This window comes from Phyllostomus discolor, chromosome 4, assembly GCF_004126475.2.
Source record: "Phyllostomus discolor isolate MPI-MPIP mPhyDis1 chromosome 4, mPhyDis1.pri.v3, whole genome shotgun sequence".
Classification (NCBI taxonomy): Eukaryota; Metazoa; Chordata; class Mammalia; order Chiroptera; family Phyllostomidae; genus Phyllostomus; species Phyllostomus discolor.
In genome coordinates, this window is record NC_040906.2 from 128,602,415 (window position 1) to 128,629,795 (window position 27,381).

The window sequence follows — 27,381 nt, forward strand, 5'->3', positions numbered from 1 at the left end:
AGCTCTGGAGAAGAGCTGGAGAACAACGCAAGGTGGCAAGTAGTGCAAAATAAAGTGGACAGAGGATCGATTTTGGTGCATAGGCCTGCCCTGGTCATCTGCTCAGCACAGGCCTCTTGAAACAAGAACTCAGGGTTAGTTTTACCAGTCGCCCCACTTTGCCCCCAACACTGAGGGAACTGGTTCTCCTCCTGAAAGTGAATGCTATGGGGTCTCCTCTACTCCTGTCTTCTCTTCCTCCCACCCTCTTCCCTTCCCCTCCTCTCTTCTGTACATCTAATGAAGCATGCCCACAGCCCATATTTTCTGAAATCTGACTGGGACATGGGACTGTCAAGCTCTACCACTTAATAATTGTGTGACATTGGGTAAGCCACCTAATGAAGCTAAGCCTCATTGTACTCATTAATAAAGGAAATAATGACAGTCCCAAGAGGACTGTTGAGAGAAGCACGTGTCACAGAATCTGGCTTGATATGTGGGAATCATCATCGTAGTTTGCCGTGTCCTCTGACAGGCAGTAGACACTGGGGACTCAGCGGCAAACAAGTCAAGATCCTGATCTCATGAAACTTTCATACCGCCTTTTGCTTTCACATCAGTTCCAACTCTCTGGTCCCATGTGTCTACTAGCTAGGTTCTAATGCAATCATTTCTGAGTAAGTGCATTCTTATATTCTTTTAAATAAAGTTTCCAAGGAATGACAAGTAATTTTTAAAGGCTTAAATAAAAATAAATCTATTGTAAGGTATTTTATTAAAGCAAGAGGACATATTCAATCCGTTGGAAAAATCTTAGCTGTGGGGTTTTTTTTGTTGTTCTTGACATTACCATAGAACATGGATGTGAGCTGGTAACAGTTTATCGTTTGAATATGTGTACATTTCTTAGGCTGTAAGCTGAAATAAAATCACTAGCAACATATAGTCCTCTGATGGACGACTCAGTAGTTATACTACTCTGTCATCTCTGTTTGGAAATTGTTGCATTATAACATCCAAAATCTCTATGATATTTAATAAGGAAACTAATGAAAGTTCAGCCCTAGGACTCCTTATTTGCACTGGAGGGAGGTAGAGCCACTGTTCTGACAAGGTTTTTCCTGAAGGGAAGTGTGTGGCTCCTGTCAACACCTTTGTCCCCTTCTCCTCAAGCAGTGGGCAGGTTTCATTTTCACTCAAATGATGCTTGTGTTTCCCTGCCTCTTCTTCTGAGGATCTCCCTGTAATGACAAAAACTAGTCTTTAAAAACTATGCAAGTAAGATTTCAAAATGTTTTTTTGTTGTTTAAAATATATAATAAAAACCCTAAAGATTGCTTTTCAGGACTTCCTCTCATTCAACTGTATTTTCCTGAAAGAAATACTATTAACCATTTGTGTCTATCTTTCCAGATATTTCTCTATATTTGCATACATGTAAATTTAAACCATTTTAAACTAAATTTATATATTCTGTTAATAAAAAATCATACTATGCATATTGCTCTGCAAAATTTTTTATTTAACACTGTAACTAGGTTATCTTTTCAACGAGTACATATAGATGCAACATTTTTAACTCTTAAGTAATTTTCACGGATCATTCAATTCACCATTCACCAGTTGATAATATTCAAGTTATTTCTTATTTTTATCACTACAAATATCACTGTGACAAACATCTATGTACATAGATTTGTTGTGGCATTTGTATAAATATTTTTGTGAGATAGATTCTTAAGAGTAGGATTGCTGGATTTTACTTGATATTGCCAAATTATGTGCTTACAGTCTGTACCAATTATATTACCACTTATTACATCTTTCTATTGAATTTACCATGAGGAATGGAACTGTGGGGCCCTAGGTAATGAATATATGTGTTTGAATTTAGATAATGCCAAATGGTATTCCAAAGTCGTTACACCAGTTTACATCCCCACCAGCAACAGTGAAAGTTCAGTTGCTCTACAACCTTCCCAATGTTTGGTCTTGTTGCATACCAGGGTTTTTGTCATATGTTGGGAATAATGTGGTATCTCAGTTTTATTTTGTTCCTTATTATTTGGTTGACTAAAGCAGTCAACCACTCTTCCAGATGTTTATGGGTCACTGAAATACCCTTTTCTGTGAACTTTCTGTTTTAAGTTTTTTGCCCAGTTTTAAAACCAATTAGGTTAACTATCTTATTCTTATCGATTTGTAGGATACAAATCTTTTTAGGGTCATACAAGTATTGTATTGATCCTCTACTCTTTTGCTTGCTTTTTCATTGTTTTAATGGTGACTGTTGATGAACAGAAGTTTTAAATTTTAATGTAGTCCAATTTATCAGTCTCGTCTTTTATGGTTACTGCTCTTTGTGTCCCATTTCAGAAACCTCTGCCTACTCTCTGGGGGAAGAAAATACCTTCTATGTTATCACCTAGGTGCTTTATTGTCTTACCTTTCACATTGAGACCTATAATCCATCCGAAGTTGATTTTAGTGCATGATATAAGTTAGGAGTCAAGATTTTTTTTATTCTCTGTGAATATTCAATTTATTCAGCACCTCTTACTGAAAAGAGCATTTTTAATCCACTGTTCTATCATGTCACTTTTGTCATAAGTGACTATAGGTCAACTTCCTAATTAATTCCATTGGTCTATTTTTCCATCCTAGTGACATTATCAGAGTTTCTTGATGAAGAAGCTGTATAACAAGTCTTGATATCTGGCAATGTATGTCTTCTGATTTTGTTCTTTCAAGTTGTCTGATCTATACTTGGCACTTTGCATTTTTCATATAAATTTTGTAAATAGTCTTTAATTTTTCACAAAAAAAACTCTTGGTATTTTGAAACAACTTTATTGAAGTATAATCAACATATAATGAACTGCACTTTTAAAGTGTAATTTTATAAGTTCTGACATATGAAAATGCCTATAATATCATTACCACAATCAAAATGATAAACATACCCATTACACTCAGAACTTTTCTTGTGTCTGTGTGTGCTCAATCCCATCTCTCTCAGACCTCCATCTGTAGATAACCACTAATAGTATAGATTATATAGTGTGTGTTTACATTTTTGAGAATATTATATAAGTAGAACCAGAGTGCATATGCTTTTTTGGGGTCTAACTTCTTTCACTCAGAATACTTATTTTAAGAGTCATTCATTCTGTTGATCAATATCTCATGCCATTTTATTGCTGAATAGCATTCCATTGTATGGATTTATTTATCTATGCATCTGTTAGTGGACATTTGGGTTGTTTCCATTTTTTTGCCATTATCAATAAAACTTCAAAGAATATCCATGTGCAAGTCTTTGTATAAACATGTACTTTTATTTCTTTTGAGTAAATTACCTAGGAGAGGAATGGTTAGGTCATTGGCAGTTGTATGTTGAACTTTGTAAGAAATTGCCAAACTGGTTTCCAACTTGGTTAACCATTTTACATCCCCGCCAGTAGTAGTGTGAAAGAATTCCAGCTGCTCAATATCCTCAACCAGAACTTGCTGTAATTGGCATTTTTTATTTTAGGCAGCCTAATAAAAGTGAAGTGATTTTAATTTGTATTTTTCTAATGACTAATGATATTGAGCATGTTTTTATATTCTTATCTGTCATCTTTATAACATATTTGCTAAAGTGTCTATTCAAATATTTAATCTAGTTTTTTATTAGTTTATTTTCTTACTTATAAGTTTCAAGAATTATTTATATATTGTGGGTGCAAGACCTTATCAGATATATGCTTTGCAATTATTTTCTCCCTGTTTGTGTCTTGTTTATTGTCTTAAGAATGTATTTGGAATAGAAGAGCTTCTTGATTTTGATGAAATCCAATTTATTATTGTTTTCTATGACCAATCCTTCCTTTAGTGTTGTACATAAGAAATCTTTGCCAAATCCAATGTCACAAAGATTTTCTTTTATATTTTCTTATGTAAGTTTTATAGTTTTCAGTTTTATATTTAGGTCTATTATCCATTCAAGATAATATTTTTATATGATGTGGGATATAGATCAAAGTTGATTTTTTACACAAATGTATATTCAATTTGTCTTTCTTGACCCCAGTACTTGACTCTCTTGATTACTGTAGTTTTTTATAAGTGCTAAAGACATGTAATATTAGATCTCCAACCTTGTTCTTTCTCAAAGTCAGTTTGGCTATTCTAGGCTCTTTACATTTCTACATGGATTTTAGAATAAGCTTGTCAGTTTGTATCCAAAAAAGCTTGCTGAAATTTTTATTGTGATTACATTGAATTCACAGATCAATTTAGGGAGAACTGACATCTGAGCAAAATTGAGTCTTCCAATCCATAAATATGGTATATTGCTACACTTGCTTATGTATTCTTTAATGTATTTTAGTAATATCTTGTCATTTTCAGCATATAAGCCTTAGATACCTTTTGACAGATTTATCCCTACTCATTTCATATGTTTGATGTTACTGTAAATATTACATTTTTATTAATTACAATTTCTGCATCTTTATTGTTAGTATATTAGAAATGTAATTGATTTTTGTTCTTGCTGTTTTTTTCTGTAACATTGCTAAACTTTTATTAGCTTTTCTTTGATCATTTGGGATGCTTTTCCCACATAGGTAATCATTTAATCTGAGAATTCACAGAGTTTCACTTCTTCCTTCACAATCCGGATGCCTTATATTTCTTTTTGTTGCCTATTGCACTGGCTAGATTCTTCACTACAGTTTTGAATATAAGTGGAAAAAATGAACATCCTTTATTTGTTGATGGTGTTGGAAGAAAAGCATTTAGTTCTTTACCATTAAGTATGATCTTTTCTGTATTTTATATTCAATAGATGCCTCTTATCAGGTCAAACATATTCTTTTCCATTCCTAATTTTATGAGAGTTTTTTGTTTTAAATCAGAAATGAATGCTGAATTTTCTCAAATGCTTTTGCTCTGTCTATTGAGATTAACACACGGTTTTTCTTTTTCAGCCTGTTGATATGGTCAATTACATGAATTGATTTTTGCCTGCTGGGATTTTGATTGGGATTTTATTAATTCTTAAAAACATAAGGAGGATTAATATCTTTACAATAATGAGTTCTCCAATTTATGAAGCCTGATAATATTTTGTAGTTTTCTGTGTAGGGGTCTTGGACATTTATCTTTCCCTTTCTCCTCTCTTTTTTCCTTCTATTTCATGTCCTTTTTTCCTTCCTTTTCCTTCCTTTTCCTTCCTTTTGATCTCTTTAAGAGTAGGTTGTCTATGTACTTGTTTTAAAATATATCCACATATTTTTGGCACTCCCTCCATCAAATGGTGGGGTATATGCTCCCTTCCCTTGAGTCTGGGCTGGACTTAGTGACTTGATTGTAACCAATGGAATGCAATAGAAGTGATGCTGTATAACTGTTCAGGCTAAGTCAGAAAAGGCCAGATCTCATCATGGAAATTCTTTTTTAAACTTTGACGTTAAATTATGTTTAGTAATTCAGCCTTTACCATGGTGTCCGGCACTAGACTCTATAAACATGTTTAAAATAATTTAAAATAGTGTTGTGGTATACCCCTATGCATAAGGATAGGAGTGGGTGAGAAAAAGGGACTGAAAGCAAACCTCATGAAGAATATACATTTTTATTAAAGTTATACATATGGGAAATGAAGACCTAGAGAGATAAGTCTCTTGCCCATGTGAAGGGAGAGCCAAAATTCAAGCCTGCAAACTATATCTGGCTCAGTGCTCTTGCTCTTTCCTCACTATGCTTATTGAGGCAGACAGAGGACTTTACCAAGGAGTATAACATTTATATGTCATATTTTCCTGGAGGACATTTTATTAAAGGGTAATTCATTTAAATTTCAAAATATGCATGATATATTATAGAGTAAAACAAATAATTTGCCTTCTTTTAAAAAGGTGAAAGAATTCAAGGAAATATCATTTTTACAAATGCTTGTTTTAGAATAACACTCTAAAATCATTAATTTATATTTACACTCTCTTTTGGTAGGAATTTTCAAGATTCATTATGCTGTGCCCTATTAGTTTCGATCCAGGGGAACAACGAAGTGTTTTTGTGCCATGATTTGCAGGGCACTGATTATGCAATTCTAAAAATTACTAAGTCCCTTTTGGTTGTTGGTGTATGCCAAACACTGCACTTACCACTGTTCTTCATTTATACTTGCAACATTTCTGCAAGGTAGGCAATACTACATCATATTTTAGGTGAAGCATTTGCTCCATAGAGAGGCAATTTGCCTGTTTTCATAGACAGAGCAGGAATTCAATGTCAGGTCTGTTTGTCTCCAAGGACTGTGCTCTTAACCCCTAATATTGTTTAAGTGAAGGATTTTTGAATTGGAGTTCCTTGGGTAACTCATAGGGTGGGAATATTAGTTGTAGACGTGGGGAATACTTGATCAGGCTCAAGTAATGCTTAATTATGTATTCCAATGTGATTGAAAATGGGACCATTCTATATAAGCTGGATCTCTGATCTCCCTGGATAGAATTTATAATTGCTTCAGAGTGCAATTCTCAGGTCCTCTCTGATTGGCCAGCTTGTTTGCAGTGAGGTACCCTACCTATGCACACATCTGCTGAGCCATCTGTGGTGTAAAATGCTGTCAATCATTCTTACCTCAGGGAAACCATGCAAATTTAGTTTTGAAAAATTACTGCCCTATTGTAAGGTAAAGCAGGATGCCAGTGGTAGAGATATTTTAACATGTCTTACCTTTTAGATGGATTCTTGGATATATGGATTGTAAAATTAGGATTTTAAAGTACATGAATAATTCTCCAGCCTATGAAAGCAGTTTGTTACATGCCTACTGGATCACTAGGTCATAAATTCCCCTTCCTAGGACACACTGTATTATCAAGTCTGACAGTCAAGGTTCTCAGACCAAATGAACCTGTTTTTGGTAGTTGTAATTGTCATAGAGAATGGTGGTTGGTGAAAAGGAGCATCATGAGCAATAACCCTGCTGGTAATTGGCCCCCAGTGCAGTGCAGTGATAAGTCTTCCAGTTGATGACTTCTTTTATCTTTTAAAAAGGTGTGAATCTATCACATGCACCATCCACACACTACCTCTACTGTTACCAAGCCAGTGTACTTTGAACAACTCTATTTCACATATACATCCAATCAATACACACTGACTTCTCAGATTGGCTTGAGCCCTATATCACAAATGTTAAAGGTAAGTGTTCATAGAGAGATTTTATTTTAACTTCTAGTGATGATTCTCAGAGGAACTTGATAGGATCAGGAAACCTAGGGCTACTTTTCGTTCCAGATGCAGTTTGGGCTTATTGGGATGTATTTTTATTATTTCCTGCTACCTTTGTAGACAGAATTCACAGCTTGCAGTTATATAAATGGAAACTACTTCTGGTGACATGATGTGACCTTCCTCTTCAAAACTGGCCCTTGTCCCAGTCTCAGTGAATAAGGCTGTCATTTGCCTTGTGGCTCATGCCAGAACCTTAGGAGCTATCCTGATACCTTCCACTCCCTCCTGGCTATATTCAGTTTATCACAGAGTCTTTCTATTTAGTTCTGGAATATCCCCTTAAGTGGCCTCCCTTGGATATCTTGCTCCCCTCTCCAATCAGTATTCTCCACATTGTAGCTGAATAGTATTCTCAAAATGTATTTATTAATGTATTAATTCATTTCACAAATCTGGTTTTAGTGACCACTGTATGTATAAGATGTAGTAGGGAACAAGATAGATAAACTTCTTCCATCGCGAAAATGCAAAATAAATTGTATCAGGCTTCTCTGCCCATTCCCCATACTCCCAACTTCATATTAAAACATTTTGGTAGTTTCTTAGTTGCTACTAGGTTAAAAACCAAAATCTAATGGATTTCCTAATCAGGTCTCCATCTCCCTAATCTCATCTTTTGTCAACATTTATTTCACTCTAACCACCTGATCTTGTCTTTACTCCTTAATTATGCTATCTGCTCTCCCTCTTCAGGGCCTTTGCACATGCTGTACTTTTTGCCAGAATACTTTCAGCCTCCGTCACTGATCCTCAGCTCTCAGATCTCAGTTCTAACATCTCTTACTCGGGGAAGCCTTCTCAGATCCACCAGACTAGGCCATAGCTTCAAATTCTATAAAAGTATCTTTTGTGGCTGTCATCACAGTTATTCTTGGGATTAGTTGATTTATGACTTAATCCCCACAAGTGTTTAAACGCCATGAGTTTTTTGCTCACTGTAGCCCAGGAGGCCAACATACATCATAGGTAATAAGTGCACAGAATGATATTTTGTAAATAAACCATCGTTTGAACAAATGGACTCTCGGAGAGTGGGCCATCACTTGCTAATCCAGTCTTGGGTTGGCCACGTATACTGATGGTGTTTGAGAGCACAGGTTCTTGCAATGAACACACAAGAAGCATTACATATTTTCCAATTATTGACAAGTTATTTACCCAACAAGGGCCTGAGTTTTGACACCAATATCAAAGGCTGTTGTAAGAATTAAATGGAACAATGACAAAAACCACTTAGCATTGTGACTGGCACTCAATAAGCGCTTGATATGTGATAGTCAAAAAATAACAATAAATCATTATTGCTTAACATGGTTTCTGTTTGCGCTCATAAAATAACAGCACTTGGTCTTTCCAGCTGTCAGTTAGTAATATGTAAGCAATGAGTCTCTTTGGGAGAAGGACCTCAGGAATTCCACGTGTCATTCCCTCAGCATTTTGGACTCCAACTGAGGAGGATTAGCTGTTGGGGAAGAGACTGCTACTGTCACCTAATATCTATTTTCTCCTTCTGTTGTAATAATGGAAGTTTTAAGGACAGGCACTGCCCAGAAGATAGTCCACTTTTACCAGCCTTCCTTGCCCTCGGGTGTGTTTGTTTGACTGAGTTCTCGCTGATGAGATAGTGTTTGTGCAGTCCTTGGAACAGTCTCCCAGAGACAGATGGTGGATATTCCCATCGCTTTTAATTACTTTCCTTTTCCTCCTACATTTTGATTGGAATTCTGGGATGAAGGCTGCAGCTAGAGCTGCCATCTTGAACTATAAGGAGACCGTGGGACTGGAGGCAGCGCAAGTCAGAGCCACAAGGTAGATAGAGCCTGGATTCCCAAGGCCTTTTTAGGCTAAAAACCTGTTCTATGCCTTAGAGCCCACACACAACTCTGGACTGTCTCTCTCCTAACTTTAGCATCAGAGAAAAACAAACTTCTGACTTGTTCAGGTCACTGTTATAAAAAGTTGCACTGCAGCCCACACTGAGTCTAAGCCAATATAGCTCTGGAGTTTATAAGACATGAGAGAGACAAGAGTTTTCCTGCCTTCTTCCCAAGTCCTGTGAGGTGGTGATTCTGGGGTCATTTTCCTCTGAGACTCATAAGCACAATGCAGTTGCTGTGGCTTTAGTTCTAAAGAGACCAGAAAATGTTTTCTGCACTCTTCCGTATCTAGGCTTAAATCAGAGCCCCAGTACTTTATTTAGTTCATCTAGTCATTTATTCAGATATCAAATATTTGTCCATTATTCACCAGGAAGCAGGCACTGTTCTAGGTTCTTGGGGGTATGTCAACAATCTAAGCAGCTGAACTGAGCTGTATTTGAATAGATAGATTTTTCTTGTTTCTGAGGACCTCTTTGCTCTCTGCAGGAAAGACAACTGTGTTTCTAGGTGTTATGCATTTATTTTTGGCTTTAGATGGAATTCTATATTTGACGGGGAGACATACAGTTAACATAGCGCTATTTGTGAAGACAGATGAAAAATGGCTCTTTATGACCTTTTCTGATCAGAAATTTCGTCATTGTAGGTTGAAAGGAACCATAGGTCATAGGTCATAGATCCCTTCATCATTTCATCTGGACCGGCTTTCTTCCTTTATCCTTGCCAGAATGTAGACCAGCCACTTCTGGAGGATAGGGATGGAGAAGCCATGTGCTTACAGCCAAGGTGTCAAGCCAGCAATCCCAGATGGCTCACTGACACACAGGCAACATGGTTTTCTGTCCTTCAGGTTCAGTTCTTGGTTCTATATTGATGACCTTGGGCAGAAAGTCATTAAAAGAGGGCCACCACTTCCTCTTGCTCAGCCACTGCCGGTCCACACAGGGTTTACACCAGCCCCAGAGGCTATACTTACCTTAGCATCTTCACACCCAGGGCTAATCTAGGTGATCTACTGTTTGTTTTCTTTTTAACTCTAATACAACCAATTTTTCTCCCCTCTTGTTGCCTTCAATTATTATTCATCTGGTAACTAGGATTTATGTGTGAAAGAATTCTGAAATATTTCATTATATTTTCAAGCAGATAGTACTTCTTATTTTTCCTGGCCTCAAAGAAACTTTGTTTTAGGGGATTCCTGTTCTGTTCTTCAAACGCGTAAGCTATTGAATGCACTAGGATTGCTGGGGAGAGGAAGGTTTTGTGATTACTGTCTGCACTTTGACTATTTGCAAGATATTGCAGAAATCAGGGAAAATGTCTTGTGGAGTGCCAGAGAACACAGCACCATAGAGCACCCAGGAGGCTTTGTTTAAGTCCCCCATGTCCTGAGTGGCATAGAAGAGGCAGACCAAGGAGCATGATAGGACCACATGGGTAGGTGCGGAATAATTTAGAAGTGACTCCTGTGGACAGATGACAAATGACAAGAGGTTTCATCACTGCAGGGCACCCTCTATGACTTTGGGTCTGGCACAGTGTTAGAGATTATGCACAGGAGGAACCCAAAGAATAAGCCCAACTGGATGGAAGCTTACAGTTGAAATTAAGGTGAACTATACAAAATCAAAGCATGTGTCATTTATTGCATGCTCGTGTTTGTATACTGACATGGAGTATTGTGAGCATGGGCTCAAAACTGGCTTTCCTGCTTACTGGCTGTGTGGCTTTGGACAAATTAGTTAACAATAATGGTAAGTGGATCTCAGTTTTCTCATGTGTACAAAGGGGCAGTAGAAACATTTACCTCATGTATTTATTGTGATAATAAAAATATTTAATTACATGGTGCTTGGTACATAGTAAGCATTTTATGTATTAGTTGTTAAGAGGATCTGCTTGTGAATGATGGGCTTTTTTCTGTTGGTTATATTCTTGTTTATGGACTTTTTTAGTAGCTGAGAGGAAAATACTTTGGAAAAGAAATTTAAAGCTATAATATTAGAAAAACATTGATCATTGAAAAGCAAAAAAAGTGAGTAACAATCTTTGAGGTGATTTCAAAAAACTTAGGAAATACTATTGAGTTCAGCCCTGGCCCAGTTGCTCAGTGGTTGGAGCATTGTCCTGTAGCCGAAAGCTTGCAGGTTTGACTCCCTAGGACACATACCTGGACTGTGGGTTCATCTCCAGTCTGGGTGTGGGCACATGTGACCCCCAGTCCCAACATGTATGAGCCAGTATGGGTGTGTAAGAAGGTAACCAACTGATACTTCTCTTAAATGGATCTCTCTCTCTCTCTCTCTCTCTCTGTCTCAACAAGCAAATGAAAATGTCCTCTGGTAAGGATAAAACAAATTGTATTGCGTTCACAGAAATTTCAACATTCTCTTAGAAAATCTTTAATTTGGTACTGTTAAGGAGTACCTGTTGTAAATAATTCCATGTGTTGGAACATCCACATTTGTTTAATTTATGGCCAAACATTGAAGAAGCTGCTCCCTACTCCCTTTGCAAACTCACTCAGAAAACACCCCCTTAAAGACCCCATGTTCCATGGACACCCCTGTCTCCTGGTCTTGGGGATTTTTAGTCAGAACCTACTGCCTGTGTTTGGGTAATATGGAATAAACACCAGTAAATCCTGTGGCTATGTTGATTACTCCCAAAGCCTCTAATGTGGTCAGGAGAACACTTCAGTTATGTTCTGCCTTTGATTCAGTGCTTACAAAGTCTAGATCATGACTTGTAAACCCCTGTTTCCTATTTAAATTCTTAGTCTGGTGCACAAGGGAAGGACATCTCAAACTTTATAGTGCACACAAACCACCTGGGGGTCTTGTTAAAGTACAGGTTCTGATGCAGAAGGACTGGGGTGGGCTTGAGACTCTGCATTCCTGCATAAAAGCCCCCAGGTTGTGCCCACACAGCTGATCAAGGACCGCACTTTGCATAGCCAGGACCTAGGTTCTCACAATAGACACACACCAATGGCAGTGTTGTGAGGGTCTATGACAGGTTACCAAGGGAATCTGCTGATTCTCCTTTTCATGCAGATCTTATGCTTTGGATATGTAAGAATGTGACAGGAATTTTTTAGATGCAGTTTTCTTTGGAGGCTGGACTGACTAAATGGCCTCTGACAGTTACTACTCTCTCTGCAGTTTCGTGATTAGATTACAGACTACTACTGTGTGATATGATATTTGCTTCCATAAGCATTCATGTGCCCAAATGGTATATATGGTATTCCACCAGGTTGTTGAATTGATATTTTTGAAAGGTCCAAAAGTTGTTTATTAAAGTTTGTACTCTCTATTTCTTATACTATCATACAAATAAATTTATTAATATAAAACAGACCAGGCACCTGGAGTTCAAAAATAGTTATAGTTAATAAAGTCAGAAACATAGTAAAGGGTGTTTTGGGTGTTGAAATTTAAAAATCTTTATGAATAGCACAATCTGTTAACTTGCATCCAAGAAGAGCAGCAGAGAGGAGGCAAGACCAAAAGTATGAAGACAAGAAGGTGTCCCAGTGATATGTTTTAAGGAACTGTACCTTCACCTTTAACCACCCTTCAGTTGACAGCTAGCTCATAGGCACCAGAAATTCATAATAAAAATTAAATTACCCAAAAGGCACAAATGAAAATGTTAATATAACTATAACAACAATATTATATAGGGTTAAAAACCTACTTAAAGGTTTTCAACTTTTATTAAAATGTTAATAGAACTTAACCTTTCTTAACCTTTATTCCAAATATGTAAAATTATACACAAATCCATTACACAGCCATTCAGCTTAAATTTACCATTAAAAACTGTACACAATACTCTTCCTAGTAATAGGTTCATGCCAACATTAATTTGTAAGGTAGCATGTACAGCACCCAAATAGATTAACAGAAAACAACTCCTTACCAAAACCTAGGGGAAAGATTTTAGAGATAGTGAAGTAATTTATTACAGACCTTATTCACTATAAAGAAACTCTTGGTTCATTGTCTTATAGCCATACTCTCTCACAATCTTAAAGGAAATACAATAAATTCACTTTCTTTTACTTAAACAGTATTTAACACGTGTGGCAGTTAGGAGTATTCCTTTTACTTCTTTTTCTTTCATTTCCTTCTTTTTCAAAGATATTATTCATTTATTTTTAGAGAGAGGAGAAAAGGAGGAGCAAGAGAGGGAGATAAATATAGATGTGAAAGAGAAACATTGATTGGTTGTCTCTCGCATATACTCTGACCTGGGAATGAACCTGCAACCCAGGTATGTGCTCTGACCAGGAATCAAATTGTGACCTCTTGCCTTGTGGACAATGCCCAACCAGCTGAGCCACACTGGCCTGGGGTCATTTATTTATTTATTTTATTTTTTTTAAGAATAAATCACTCTCACGAAACTAAGATTCGAATATTTCAAAGTTCAATTGATTTTCTGCAATTATGCAAAGACATTTGGCCATACAATAGCATCTGTTCATTCTCCCAACTCTGGAACACAGAATTGACAGAGGACACTTACTAGCTTAAAATGTATTTCATCGGTATGAGTCTGTGAAGAAAACATCCTCCTGGAATTACACTCAGGAAGGCAAATTGAGGATTACATGGTTCTAGAACATATACCATGCAACACCGTCCAAAAACAGCAACAACAAAATGCTGAGGCAGAAAAAGCTTTTTAAAATTTGGAAGTAATAATTAGGAAATTTCAATCTATATTAAATAATAAATGTCATAATTTTTCTTATTTGGAAAATTTCACCTAAAGTGGAGAGCATATTTAGTTGGGAACTGCAAAATGTTCCATCCTTGGTCTCACTGGTCACCATTCTGAAGATCACTGCATGTCTCCAAGTATCAGATTACTCATCGCTGAAATCCATCCTCACTATGGTACCCTGGAGTCATTGCTCTCTGTGGCTACAGGAAATTTTCTGAATAAATCCATAGATGCTCCTTTATTTTAGCATATAAAAGAGCTTGCTATGTCTCTGTTGCCTACAGTAGTCTATCAATCAAATACTTAAGAAATCATTTCATAGGCAAGGTTTATGAATGACTTGAAAGTTAAACTAGTAATTTCTAGAACACTTCTACAATACCGTAGTGTTTTTATGTTATTAGAGCTATTCCAAACACATTTGGAGTTTTCCAAGAAGCTATAAAAACAAGAACAAACATAAAGATATATAAGATTTTTTGCTATAAATGCTTCTTTACCAATTTTAGGTCATAAATTAATTGAGAAAAGCATCCTAAAAATAATGGTAGAAAGGATGAAGTACTACTTTCAGATGATTCAAGTATCAGTTTGGTGTGCATGTCAATTCACCAGTTTCTTCCTCTATGATTTCATATTCAAAGTGCTACATCTTATTGTGTATTGATATTTACAAACCTATAAAATCAACCTGTTAAAGGAAATCTTTTTCAGATGGCAAATTTGTCTTTAGTAACTTGAATGCCTTTACTATTTTGATATAACCAAACAAAACTTTTTGAAGTACATTTCTGACAGTTTCTGATTCATTTCCTTTTGATCTATTGAGGCTGGTAACAAAATTTAGAACAAAATAGGTTTTCATGTTTCAAAAGAAGAGGAGAGGCAAGGAGCACAGAGATGGGAGGAACAGAGTCGCTATACCACAGACCTGTCCTTGCTCTGTGCTGAAATCATCACAGGCACCACTTCCATCCTCCTGAGATCAGGGGCAGTACTTTAGCCGGTCGGGGAGTTGGACTCTGAGGAGTGTTCCAAATCTTCACTTGACACTTGGTTGTCTTTCTTTCTCATAGTGAAACTCATGGTTATTTTTATTTAACTGACAAGTGTTTATTGTATATTTTTAAGGTATATAATGTAATGTTTCGATATATGTATACATTGTGAAATAATTCTCCCAATTCAGCTGATTAACCTATCCATTACCTCACCTGTTTACCCTATTTTTTCTCCATTTTAAAATCATTTTAGGAATTCCAGTCAAGATGGAGGCATAGGTAGAAACACTTTGCTTCCTCACACAACCAAAAGGACAACAACCAATTTAAAAACAATAAACAGTCAGAACTGCCAGGATAGTGAAGTGCATGGAACTCCAACAACCAATGAGTAAAAGAAACATTCATCCAGACTGGTAGAAGAGGGTGGAGACAGGCAGTCCAGTGGGCCGAGAGGACCTGTGGCAAGGTGTGGACTGTGGGTGAGGAGGGGCTGGCTTACTGGGAAACTAAAGAGTCAAAACCTCTAGTGGTAAAATACTGTTGGGTTGTGATGGTAGGAGAAAATCCCTGTCACAGAGGAGAGTTTGTTGAAAAGTGGGGCTAGAGCAGATTGAGCAAGCAGCCTTGTTCCCTCTCTGACACCTCCCCCACAAACAGTGCCACAGCACAGCCAAAAGTGTTGGCCCACCCTGGAAATACCTAGGGCTCTGCCCCTTACAACTTAACAGGTGCACTGAGATGAAGAAATATGGCCCGGATGAAAGAAAAGATCAAAACTCCAGAAAAAGAGCTACGCAACAAGGAGATAAACAACCTATCTGATACAGAGTTGAAAACACTGATAATCAGGATGCTCACAGAATTGATTGACCTCAGTCACAAAGTGAAGGAAGAAATGCAGGCTACACAAGGTGAAATAAAGCAAAATATATAGGGAACCAATAGTAAAGGGAAGGAAACCGGGAGTCAAATCAACAAGTTGGAACAAAAGGAAGAAATAAATAACCAACTGGAACAGAATGAAGAAACAAGAATTGAAAAAAAAATGATGAGATGCTTAAGGACTTCCAGGACAACTTTAAACATTTGAACGTCTGAATCCTAGGGCTGCCAGCTGGAGAAGAGGAAGAGCAAGAAATGGAAAACTTATTTGAATGAATAGTAAAGGAGAACTTCCCCAATCTAATGAAGGAAATAGAGTTCCAGGAAGCCCAGAGAGTTACAAAGAAGTTGGATCCAAGGAGGAACACACCAAGGCACATCATCATTCTCAAGACTAAAGATAAAGAGAGAATCTTAAAAGCAGCAAGAGGAAAGTAGAGAGTTACCTACAAAGGAGTTCCCATAATACTGTCAGCTGATTTCTCAAAAAGAAACCTTGCAGGCACAAAGGGACTGGAAAGAAATATTTGAAGTCATGAAGGTCAAGGACCTCCATCCTAGATTACTCTATCCAGCAAAAGCTATCATTTAGAATGGAAGGGCAAATAAAGTGCTTCCCAGATAAGGTCAAGTTAAAGGTGTGCATCATAACCAAGCCCTTATTATATGAAATGTTAAAGGGACTTATTTAAGAAATAGAAGATAAAAATCTATGAACAATAAAATGACAACAAACTCATAACTATCAACAATTGAACCTAAAAAAAAAAACAACAAAACTAAGCAAACACCTAGAACAGGAACAGAATCACAGAAATGAGTATCACAAGGAGGGCTATCAATGGGAAAGGGGAAGGGGAGAATGGGTAGGAAAATGTACAGGAAATAAGAAACATAATTGGTAGGCATAAAACAGACAGGGTAGGTTAAAAATAGTATAGAAAATGGAGAAGTCAAAGAACTTATGTGTACAACCCATGGACATGAACTAAGGCAGGGGGAATGCTAGAGGATGGGAGGATGCAGGGCAGAGGGGGCATAAAAGGGAGAAAAAAACTGGGACAACTGTAATAGCATAATAAATAAAATACACTTTAAAAATAATATTTTTATTTTTTAATTACAGTTGACATACATTATTATATTACTTTCAGGTGTATGTCCAGTGATTAGATATTACATAACTGATTAACTGATCATCCCAACAAATCTCATACCCATATAACACCATTTGTAGTTATTAGAATATTATTGACCATATTCCCTATGCTATACTTTATATCCTCATGACTGTTCTGTAACAACCAATTTGTACCTAATCCTTTTATCTTTTTCACTCATCCTCCCACCTGCCCCCATGTGGCAACCCTCAAAACATTCTCTGTATCTATTATTCTGTTTCTGTTCTTAATCATTTATTTTCTTTTAAAAATTCAATTGTTGATAAATATGTATTTATTGCCATATTATTGTTCATATTTTGATTCTTTTTTTTCTTCTTTTTCTTAAAGAAGATCCTTTAACCTTTTTAGTGATACTGGTTTGGTGGTGATGAATTCCTTTAGGTTTTTCTAACCTGGGAAACTCTATCTCTCTTTTGTTTCTAAATAATAATCTTGCTGGGTAGTCTTGGTTGTAGATCCTTGTTTTTCATCACTTTGAATATTTCTTGCCAATCCCTTCTGGCCTGCAAAGTTTCTGTAGAGAAATCAGCCGACAGTCTTATGGGAGCTCCCTTGTAGGTAATTAACTGCTTTTATCTTGCTGCTTTTTAAGATTCTCTTTTTGTCTTTAACCTATGCCATTTTAATTATGATGTGTCTTGGTGTGGGCTTCTTTTGGTTAATCTTACTTAGGACTTTCTGCACTTCCTGGGCTTTTATGTTTATATTTGTCACAAAGTTAAGAAAGTTTTCTGTCATTTTTTCATGTAAGCTTTCAATTTCTTGCTATCTCTCTTCTTCTACTGGTGCCCTCATGTTGCCAATGTTTGTATACTTGAAGTTGTCCCAGAGAGACTCCCTACACTATCCTCATTGTTTGGATTCTTTTTTTCTTGCTCTTCTGACTGGGTGATTTTTCCTTCCTTATATTCCAAATTGCTGATTTGATTCTCAGCTTCATCTGCTCTACTGTTGATTCCCTGTAAATTATTCTTCATTTAAGTTCATATAGCCTTCATTTCTGAATGGTCTTTTATATGCTGGTGAAGTTCTCACTAAGTTAATTAAGCATCCTTATGACAAGTGTTTGGATTCTGCATCGAGTAGATTACTTGTCTCCATTTTGTTAGTTCTTTTTCTACAGTTTTATTCTGTTCTTTCATTTGGGACATATTTCTTTGTCTCCTCATTTTGGCAGCCTCCTTGTGTTTGTTTCTGTGTATTAGGTAGAGCCACTATATTTCCCAGACTTGGTAGAGTGTCCTAATGTAGTAGGTATCCTGTAGGGTCCAGTGGCACAGCCTCTCTCTTCTCCCCTGCCAATCACATAAGCTGGGCACTTGAGGTGAGCCCCCACCATGTGGGCTGTGTACACCCTCCTCTCCTAGTTGAGCCTTGAATGGTGTTGATATGTTAACGGGAAGGATTTACCCTGAAGCTGATCAGTGGGCTGCTATCACCAACCACTGACCTCCAGCCACCATGTAGGATCACCTATGCAGGGAACCACTTCACAGAGCGGGACTTACTTCAGTGGACTCTGGTGCCTGCTGAGTTTGTCCCTTGTGTGTGTTACTTGTTGATGTGATTGGGTGGTAATGTTTTAACATGGTTTGAAGCAGTCCACTGGGTGTGCAGGCTCTGAGACCTCCCAGGAGGTTCAGGCTAAGGTCAGCAGCTGTCTTTGCTCTGCCTGTGGACACCTGGCATAAGTTACAAAGTAATCTGCAGATGGTTGCTTATTGTGCTGGGCTTGAAGGTGCCCAGAAAAGGCCAAGTTGCAAACCAAGCCTGACTGCTGCTAGTACCAGGCCTAAAGGCACTGAGTGAGAGGTACAGGACATGCTAAGGCCAGATGCTACTTATTTGAGAGATCTTAGGGAAATCTAAGGATTTAGGGACAGGCCATTTGTATGGAAAAGCCACTGGAAATAGCTTGGATGGGCCTGAAAGTTGAGTAGGGTGGGACCTCAGGGAATCACCAGGTGGAGCAAATGGTGTAAACCAGGTTGAAAGACACACAGATATGGTGTTTGCCTGCTGGCTCTGGGTGGAAAGGATGGCTCATCAAAGGAACAATGGCCTCTGCCAGCACTTCTGTTTAGGAGAAAGCTCCCCCCAGCTCTCATCTTGATGCTAGATATTTCAGTTCTTCCCCATGTGTTTCTGGTGCATTACAAGCTGCTGCTCCAGCTCTGGAGTTTAGAGGGAGCGAGTCCAAATATGTCCATGCTGTTTCATTTAAGAGGAACTGCCTGGGACTCCAGAAGCCCTCCGTCTCTCAGCCTCAATCCCTGCTGATTTCTACAGCCAAAAGTTGTGGGGACTTCTCTTCCTGGCACTGGAACCCTGTGCTTGGGGGCTTGGTATGGGGCTGGGACTGCTAAGTTTTCAGGGGGTACTTCTGCAGCTAAGATATCCCTCCTAATTTTTATCAGCCACATGTGGTGTGGGACCAGCCCTTTCTGTGTCTCTGCCCCTCCTACCAGTCTTGTGTGGCTTTTTCTTGAATTTCCTAGTTGTAGGACTTCCATTCAGCCAGATTTCATGCAGTTCTGAATGATGGTTGTTTTGTAGTTTAGTTGTAATTTTGATGTGGTTGTGGGAGGAGGCAAGTACCACTTATACTTTCCTGCCATCTTGATTGGAAGTCTTGACATTGAGTCTTGGAGTAGCCTTCTATTTTGGAAGGAGACATGTACCCCAGGAATGAATGATTGCTGCCACGTAGCTTCTGACAATGGACATCCAGCTCTTCAGAGAAGGTACACCTTTCCTATATCATGATGAACTCCCTTTTCACATATATTTTTTCCTCTGTGCTTTTTTTGATAGCAAAAGATGATCAGACAGATGAGCACTAGTGCATACAAAGTTCCTGTAATAGCTTCTGAAGTTGTTTTACTTCTGTTTGAAGGAGAAACAACATGCAGGTGCAGCAAGCATTGATCGGAGTCCACTCTATTGTAGGCATTGATCAGAGCCTACTCTATTGCAGGCATTGATCAGAACCCACTCTATTGCTGACTGTAGAGCTCTATGCCCCAGAGTACTCAGTAGTGGCATTTTTTACAGATATAACAGATGAAGTCATTCCAAGAACTCTCAGCTGACTCCTCTTATTTCCAACAGCAGGGGCTTTTGACTTTGTACTGATATGTGCCAATATCTGACAACTGTAAATTTGTTACATTTATTGTTACATCACCAGATTTGAGATCACTACTTGTAAATTGCACTTATCCTTTCAGATCTTGATAGTCATCATAAATTTTGTCTCTAGAATATAAAATAATCATTTGATCTACCTTCTGATTATCAGCTGGTGATAGCAGCTATCTGATGTCCAGTGGTTCCTGGTCTTCCTGTAAATATCAAGGGTAAATTTGTATGGCAGCTTGGCAGTTTCCTCTTTGGCCTTCTCAATCATCTGGTCATGAGTGGTTCTAGTCAAACTTCTAGTGACATCAGTGACTCTGCACAGGTGCAGGAAGCACAGGAGAAGTGCCATGGTGGTGACCCAGCTGTGGGTGACAACTGCAGGTGGGGCTCTTGCCCAGGATCTGAGTCTTCCCACACCTCATGGGCTACTCACTGGCTGTCAATTGTGGCACCTGAGCACCCTGTTGGATGAATTTTTAGTGGATAGATTTCCCATATTTCAACATTTTAAATTTTGCTATGAGTTCATTGTAATATTAACTGGCTGAGTAAAAGGTAAAAGCCATGTGATATTTTTCTTTGTCATTTTATTTGACATTATAGTATTGAATAAAAGACATTTTTAGATGTAAAGTACCTATGGCATATGAAAATATTGATGCACATCTATTTGTTAGCCTTGTTATTGACACAGAGGCAATATGTCAAAAAATGCCAAATAGAAAATGATATAACATATACAAAAATACCATAGAATTAATTATTGAGTGATACATAGATACTCACTCTAGGTTATTTGACTTACCAGCCAAAATTAAGTATCTTTATTTTCCCATACTCCAATTTATCAAGAATCATGGTATTGCAAAGAGCCGACATAAATGAATTCCAGTTTTCATAATTAATGGATAATATTGATGATGGACGGGTATGGTGAGATAGAAGAAAAGATACCAAAGAATATGTCCATTTGCTTTATTAGGAGTTTCAAACTGTGTTAGAGAAAGCACTTGCCTGTATGGAACCATTAGTGAATAAGGATGCTATAGAACAATGGTTTTCCAACTTTGATCAGTATCAGAATCACCAGTGGACTTGGTAGACATGCTCAGGCCCTACTCACTTCAATGAGCCCATGGTCTTGGTCAGCTCTCCAGTGGAGATTCTCCTGCCCACCAGACTGTGAACCACTGATGTACAGGAGTAAATACTTGGTTGTTAACTGATACCAACAATGTAGTAAATATAGGTTGCTAATTGATATTCCAGAGGAGAGACAAGCTAAGATATTGGAGAAAGCTTCAAGGAGAAGATGTGGCTTAAGGGGAGGCCCAGGGAATGTGGAGAGGGAAAGGGAGTCAAGAAAGGCTTTTCTGAAAAGATGTCTTGATTTCACACTTCATGGGACTTGAGGGATGAACTAGATGAAGAGAAGGGATGAAGTAAAACATGCCATTCAGGGAACTGCCTGGGTAAAGCATGGAAGCAGTAAAAAGTCAGGTTTATACTCACTGGAAATTTTACAGGGAAAGATCAAACTTTGGGGGAAAGCCTGTTGATTTTTACTTAATAATAAGAGGTAAATGAGGGTAAATTGCCAGGTGTAAGTTTCTCTGGCAATTGCAAAGGTTAAAATAAAAAATCAGCCCTGGTTGGCATGGATTGGTTGCTTAGGGTGCTGTCTCATACACTGAAATGGCCTGAGTTCAATTCCCTGTCAGGGCACATATCTAGGTTGCGGGTTTGATCTCTGGTCAGGGTGCATACAGAAGGCAATCGACCAGTGTTTCTCTCTCACATGGATGTTTCTCTCTCTCTCTCTTCCCCCTCCTCTCTTTTTAAAATCAATAAATATATCCTTGAGCAAGAATTTTAAAAAGTCACACCAGCACTACATTGAAACATATCCTGTAGCTGTTATTGATTCATATATGCAAATTCAAATCAAAATTATTAGAAAATATAATTACTCTCTGACATTTTTTCAACACATGTTAAACAAACAGCTAGCATTTCACTTAGCTTAGTAAGCCTTGTTTTCAAGCAGCTCTGGCCTTGCTATAACTCCTCTTGCTTTTTACTCAATTTTCTAGCTGGATTATTGCTGTTAAAAACCTGAAAAAATTATATTATTTGTGAATTAGTCTAATTTAGGGAGAAATATGTGCAACAGACTTTCAGGGCCAAATTTTTCTTCTGACAAAGGTCCAACAGGTAGTTGAACACTTTGTCGTTTTTCTATGAAGTTGGATTTTTATGAAGGGTGCTGTTATTTGATAAGTCATGCAAGCTTTTGGGAAGTTATGTAGTGCAAAGAGAAATTGTAGGATATTCACTCAGAAATGCACTTGCTGACTGATTTAGAAATTCTGAAGAATGTAAGCAAACATAGGTCATACATACTGTATCAGTCTAACATAAAGCAAGGTAATTGCTTTGTCTACCTATGATGTCAATATGGCCTATTTAGTGTTTAATGTTTAAAAAAAGGAAAAAAGAAGACCTAGCCAATTCAATACAAACAATAAGTTAAAACAAGTACGTGGACAGCTTTTAAAAATGAGCTATTGTGTTAAAATAATCAATGTGTTGCACTATGTAGACAAATTTAGATATTTTTTAAAATTTATGTAATGAGAAAACAGGTTGAAAGTGCTAGTTTTATGGCTTATTTTTATGACTCACATGCCCCCCCATGGATTGTGTTGACTGCTAGCTGAGTTTTCAGATATATTTAAAAATATGATGAAACTTTAAATACGTATTTGCTTCTCTTGAGTCAGTCATTTACAGCTAAACAGATTCAGATCTGCTACTCAGTGTGCCCATGATCCACACTCTCTTGTTTGGAATTAAAAGGTCTTGTTAGACCTTTTATTACCTAATTAGACACATAATAGACTTTTCCTTTTTACCTAGGTACTAGGCTACGGTGGTCCCTTAATGTCAAGCAGCCCCGACATTTAACCCAATGACTGTCACAATCTTGAAAAACTCTGAGCTTAGAAAAAGTAATTTCTAAGCTAAAGAGAATTAGAATTTGGATGATACTTTCTGAACACAGCAGTGAACCTTGGGTGCTATTTATTTATACCCCGCTTTACAATTAAGAAGGAAGCCGATCGTGTCTTTAATAACAGCTGGAGAAATGGTTAAGGTATATAAGGGCAGTTGGACTAGAAGACTTATGTAGAGATACTTAGCATGTTGTGAGGATATGTCTAGTCATGCCTTAATTTTCTAAATGAGTTTTATGCCTAATTAAAAAAAACTGCTTTGTTGTTAAGAAGAGTATTTAAGATCTGGTTGCTGTTGTCATGTTTATACCCTGCATTTCAATAAAACTTTGAAGTATGGTGCAATGAAGGAAAGGGGCAAATTGGATGATGATGCTGAGCAATGGTGCAGGTGCCTGGGGTCCAAAATATAATTTAAGTAGACAAGCCTTAGCTTAAGAGACAAAGGAAAGCCTTCAAGTGGACTCTTTCCCTTTGAGATGTCAATAAAACACTGAGGAAAAACACATTTTTTAATGCTAAAGATGATTCTAGCTACAACTCAAAAAATTCGTATTAAGAAACACGTCAAACATAATAGAAATCTATAGAAAAGTATAAATGTCTATATACCCATTACTGAGATTACATAAAAAATGTATTTTTGCCAAATTTGCCTAATATTCATCATTCTTTCATAAACAAATGCTGCATCTATCTATATCTATATCTATGTATCTATAATCTATATCATCTGTATCTATCTATATATACCTAGCTCCCACCCATTCCACCCCTTCTCTTCCCAGAGTTAGCCTCTTTCCTGAATTTGATGTCTAGCGTTCCTATCCATATTATTTTATATTTATTATTCATGATTCTTAAAACAATATATGCTTTACTTTGCATGTTTTTAAAATTTGACATGAACATGGGGGTGGGCAGGGCAGGGGGAGAGAAAAGGGGGTGAAATGGAGACAACTGTAATTGAACAACAATAAAAAAAGGAAAAAAAGTTTCTGGAAACAAAAAATAAGAAAAATTCACATGAACAGCATCATATTGTATACACCCTTTCCACAATTTTATTGTTTTCCTTTTAACATTGTTTTTAAAGATTTAGTCACATAGTATTGTCTTCACTTATATGTCTACATAATATTTCATTATGCAAACAATTCAATTTATCAGTGTGTTTTTCTAATGAGGGACAGTTAGGTTGTTTCTACATCTAACCAGGAGTGTTCCTATGAACATCCGTGTTTGTATCATCTTGTGGCTATACGAGTGGAGCTGTTGACTCATAGGACATACCTGTATTCCTCTTTTCTAGGTATTGTCAAACTGCTGTATACACAGGTTGCATTAAGCTTAGAACCTCACTGTTATTGGACAAAAGAAATCATTTCCTAATATCTCTGGCATGGCTTTAGGGTATTTCATTAAAAAAATTTCCCGTCTACGTGGGTTAAAAATTGTATCTCCTAGGTTTGTATTTTCCTGATTATTGATGAAATTGTGTTTTTACAAGCATATTATGAATCAATCTAATTTAATATGTGCATAAAAATAGCCTAAAAACCTATCCATGGATAAATGGAAGCTATCACTATATCGATGCCACACTACTTATCTTATTGTAGTGTTTATAGACCATTTTAGTATGTTGTGGTGAGAGCTCTTGTAATTATTTTTTTCAAAATTTCTTGTCTAGTCTTGGCATTTTCCTCTTCCTTATGAATTTTAGCAATAGGTAGCCAAGTTTTGAGGAAATCTTAAATTTATAGCATTGAGTCTATAGATTAATTTGCAGTAAATGATTGCCATCTACCATCTGTAAGTCTCATTCATGACTATGGTATAATTTTCTATCAATTTAGGTCTTTATATCTTTTAGTAATAAATGTTATACAATTTCTTATTTATATTTTTGTTAGATTTATTTAAAATACATGTATAAATTTTGAGTTATTTATAGATAGTTTTTATATTGGGTATATAGAGGCCTAATAATCTCTATATATTATTATAAGTGGTATCTTTTTATTTTTATTTTATTTTTTAATTTAATTTTTATTGTATTTTTTCCTTTACCATTTAGTACCATTATATCGTTCTCCCCCTAGCAATCACCACACTGTTGTCCATGTCCGTGAGTCCTTTTTCCTTTTTTTCAATCCTTCCACCACCTAACCTCTCCCACCCAGCAGTCATCTGCTCCCCATCAAGAGTCTGTCCCCATTTTCCTTGTTAGTTCAGTTTGTTCATTAGATTCCGCATATGAGTGAAATCATATGGTATTTGTCTTTCTCTAACTGGCTTGTTGCATTTAGTGTAATGTTCTCCAAGTCCATCCACACTGTTGCAAAGGGTAAAATTTTCTTCTTTTGTATGGCCAAGTAGTATTTCATTGTGTAAATGTCCCATAGTTGTTTTATCCACTCATCTACTGATGAACACTTGGGCTACTTACATTATCTTCGTCATTATAAATAATACTGCAATGAACATTTATGTTCTTTCAAATTAGTGTATTGAGTTCCTTGGTATATTTTCCCAGAAGTGGAATCGCTAGGTCAAAAGGCAGATCCATTTTTAATTTTTTGAGGTATCTCCATGGTGCTTTCCACAGTGGTTGTACCAATCTGCAATCCCACCAACAATGTAAAGGTTTCCCCTTTCTCCACGTCCCCTCCAGCACTTGTTTGTTGATTTATTGATGATAGCCATTCTGAGAGGTGTGAGATGATATGACATAGTGGTTTTAATTTCAATTTCTCTGATGATTAGTGACATTGAGCATCTTTCTATATGTGTATTGGCCATTTGTATATTCGCTTTGGAGAAGTGTCTATTCAGGTCATTTGCCCATGTTTTAACTGGGTTGTTTGTTTTATTTATGGTGTTAAGTGTTATAAAATTTTTATAAATTTTGGATATTAACCCCCTATCAGATGTATCAGCAAATAAGTTCTCCCATTCTATGGATTGTCTTTTTATTTTGTTGGTGATTTCCTTTGCTGTCCAAAAGCATTTAGGTTTGATATATCCTTTGTGACAGTATGATTGGACCTGGAAAACAGTACGCTAAGTAAAATAAGCCAGTCAGAGAAATACAAACACCATATGATTTCACCCATGTGTGGAATCAAATGAAAAAACTAAACTAACAATGTATATGGGGGCAGAGTCATAGATGGAGAGCAGGATGACAGCTAGTGTGGGGGAGGTAAGAGGGTGGAGGGACTGAACAAAAAGGAAAAAGGACTCATGGACATGGCCAACAGTGTGGGGATTGCTATTGTAAGGGAGTATAAGGGAACTAAATGATAATGGAAAAAAATACAGTAAAGATCAAATTAAAAAAAAAAAGAAATACAACTTCACTGCTGGGAAGTTCTCGCCCCTATTGCTTTCATATGTATTTTTGAAGCTTCTGACTTTTATTCTAACTTTCTGCTGCTTTCTCTCTAAATCATTTTGGATTTTTATTTTGAGTGAAATGAGAAGTCATTGGGATGTTTTGAGCAAAGGGATGATATGATATACTTTATATTTGTAATATGATCGTTTAAGCTGCTGAGTTGAGGATAGACTTAAGGGGAGCAGGAACAGAAACAGGAGACCATCAGAAGGCCATTATCACAATGAAAGGGAAAGATGATAGAGGTGGGGGTAGAGGGAAGTGGTCTGGCTCTGGAAGCTTCTTTTGAAGATAAAGCCAAACGAATTTGCTAATGGTTTGGATTTGTAATGCAAAAGAACAGAATACCAAGGATGACTTCAGGTTTTTAGCCTAAGCAATTTTTTTCTCATTATGTTGTCTCTTTGTATCTCTAATAATTTGTTTTGCCTTGATATCTATTGTAAAATAAATTAATGCTGCTACATATTTGCCTTTTATTTTCAACCTTTCTGTGGCCTTTTTTACCAGCCCATAACTGGAATTATTTATTTTTAAAATCCAGATACAGATCTTCTAAATTTTAATAGGTAGTCTATTTACATTTACAATTATTCTTGTCAGTTATTTCTGACACCGTACTTTGTGTCTTGTATAGATCATGTGTTTCTTCTGATGCTGTTTTCCCCCCTACCTTCTACTATTTTGATGACTTTTTAATTCCTTTATTATCTTTAGTGTTTTGGAAGTTATATATTTTAATTTATTCTTTTAGTGGCTAACTTCACATTCATAACATACCCCACTTGACTTAACAAAGTCAGGTAATCAGCATTTCTCTACTCCTCCCAAAGCCTATCAGGACAGAAAATGCTTGGA

At 36.9% G+C, this 27,381-nt stretch overlaps 1 pseudogene; it reads right to left on the minus strand.

The window, feature by feature from the left end:
* Window positions 1–20,452, minus strand: part of LOC118499945 — a 59,010-nt pseudogene extending 38,558 nt beyond the window's left edge.
* Window positions 20,453–27,381: the final 6,929 nt, after the last annotated feature.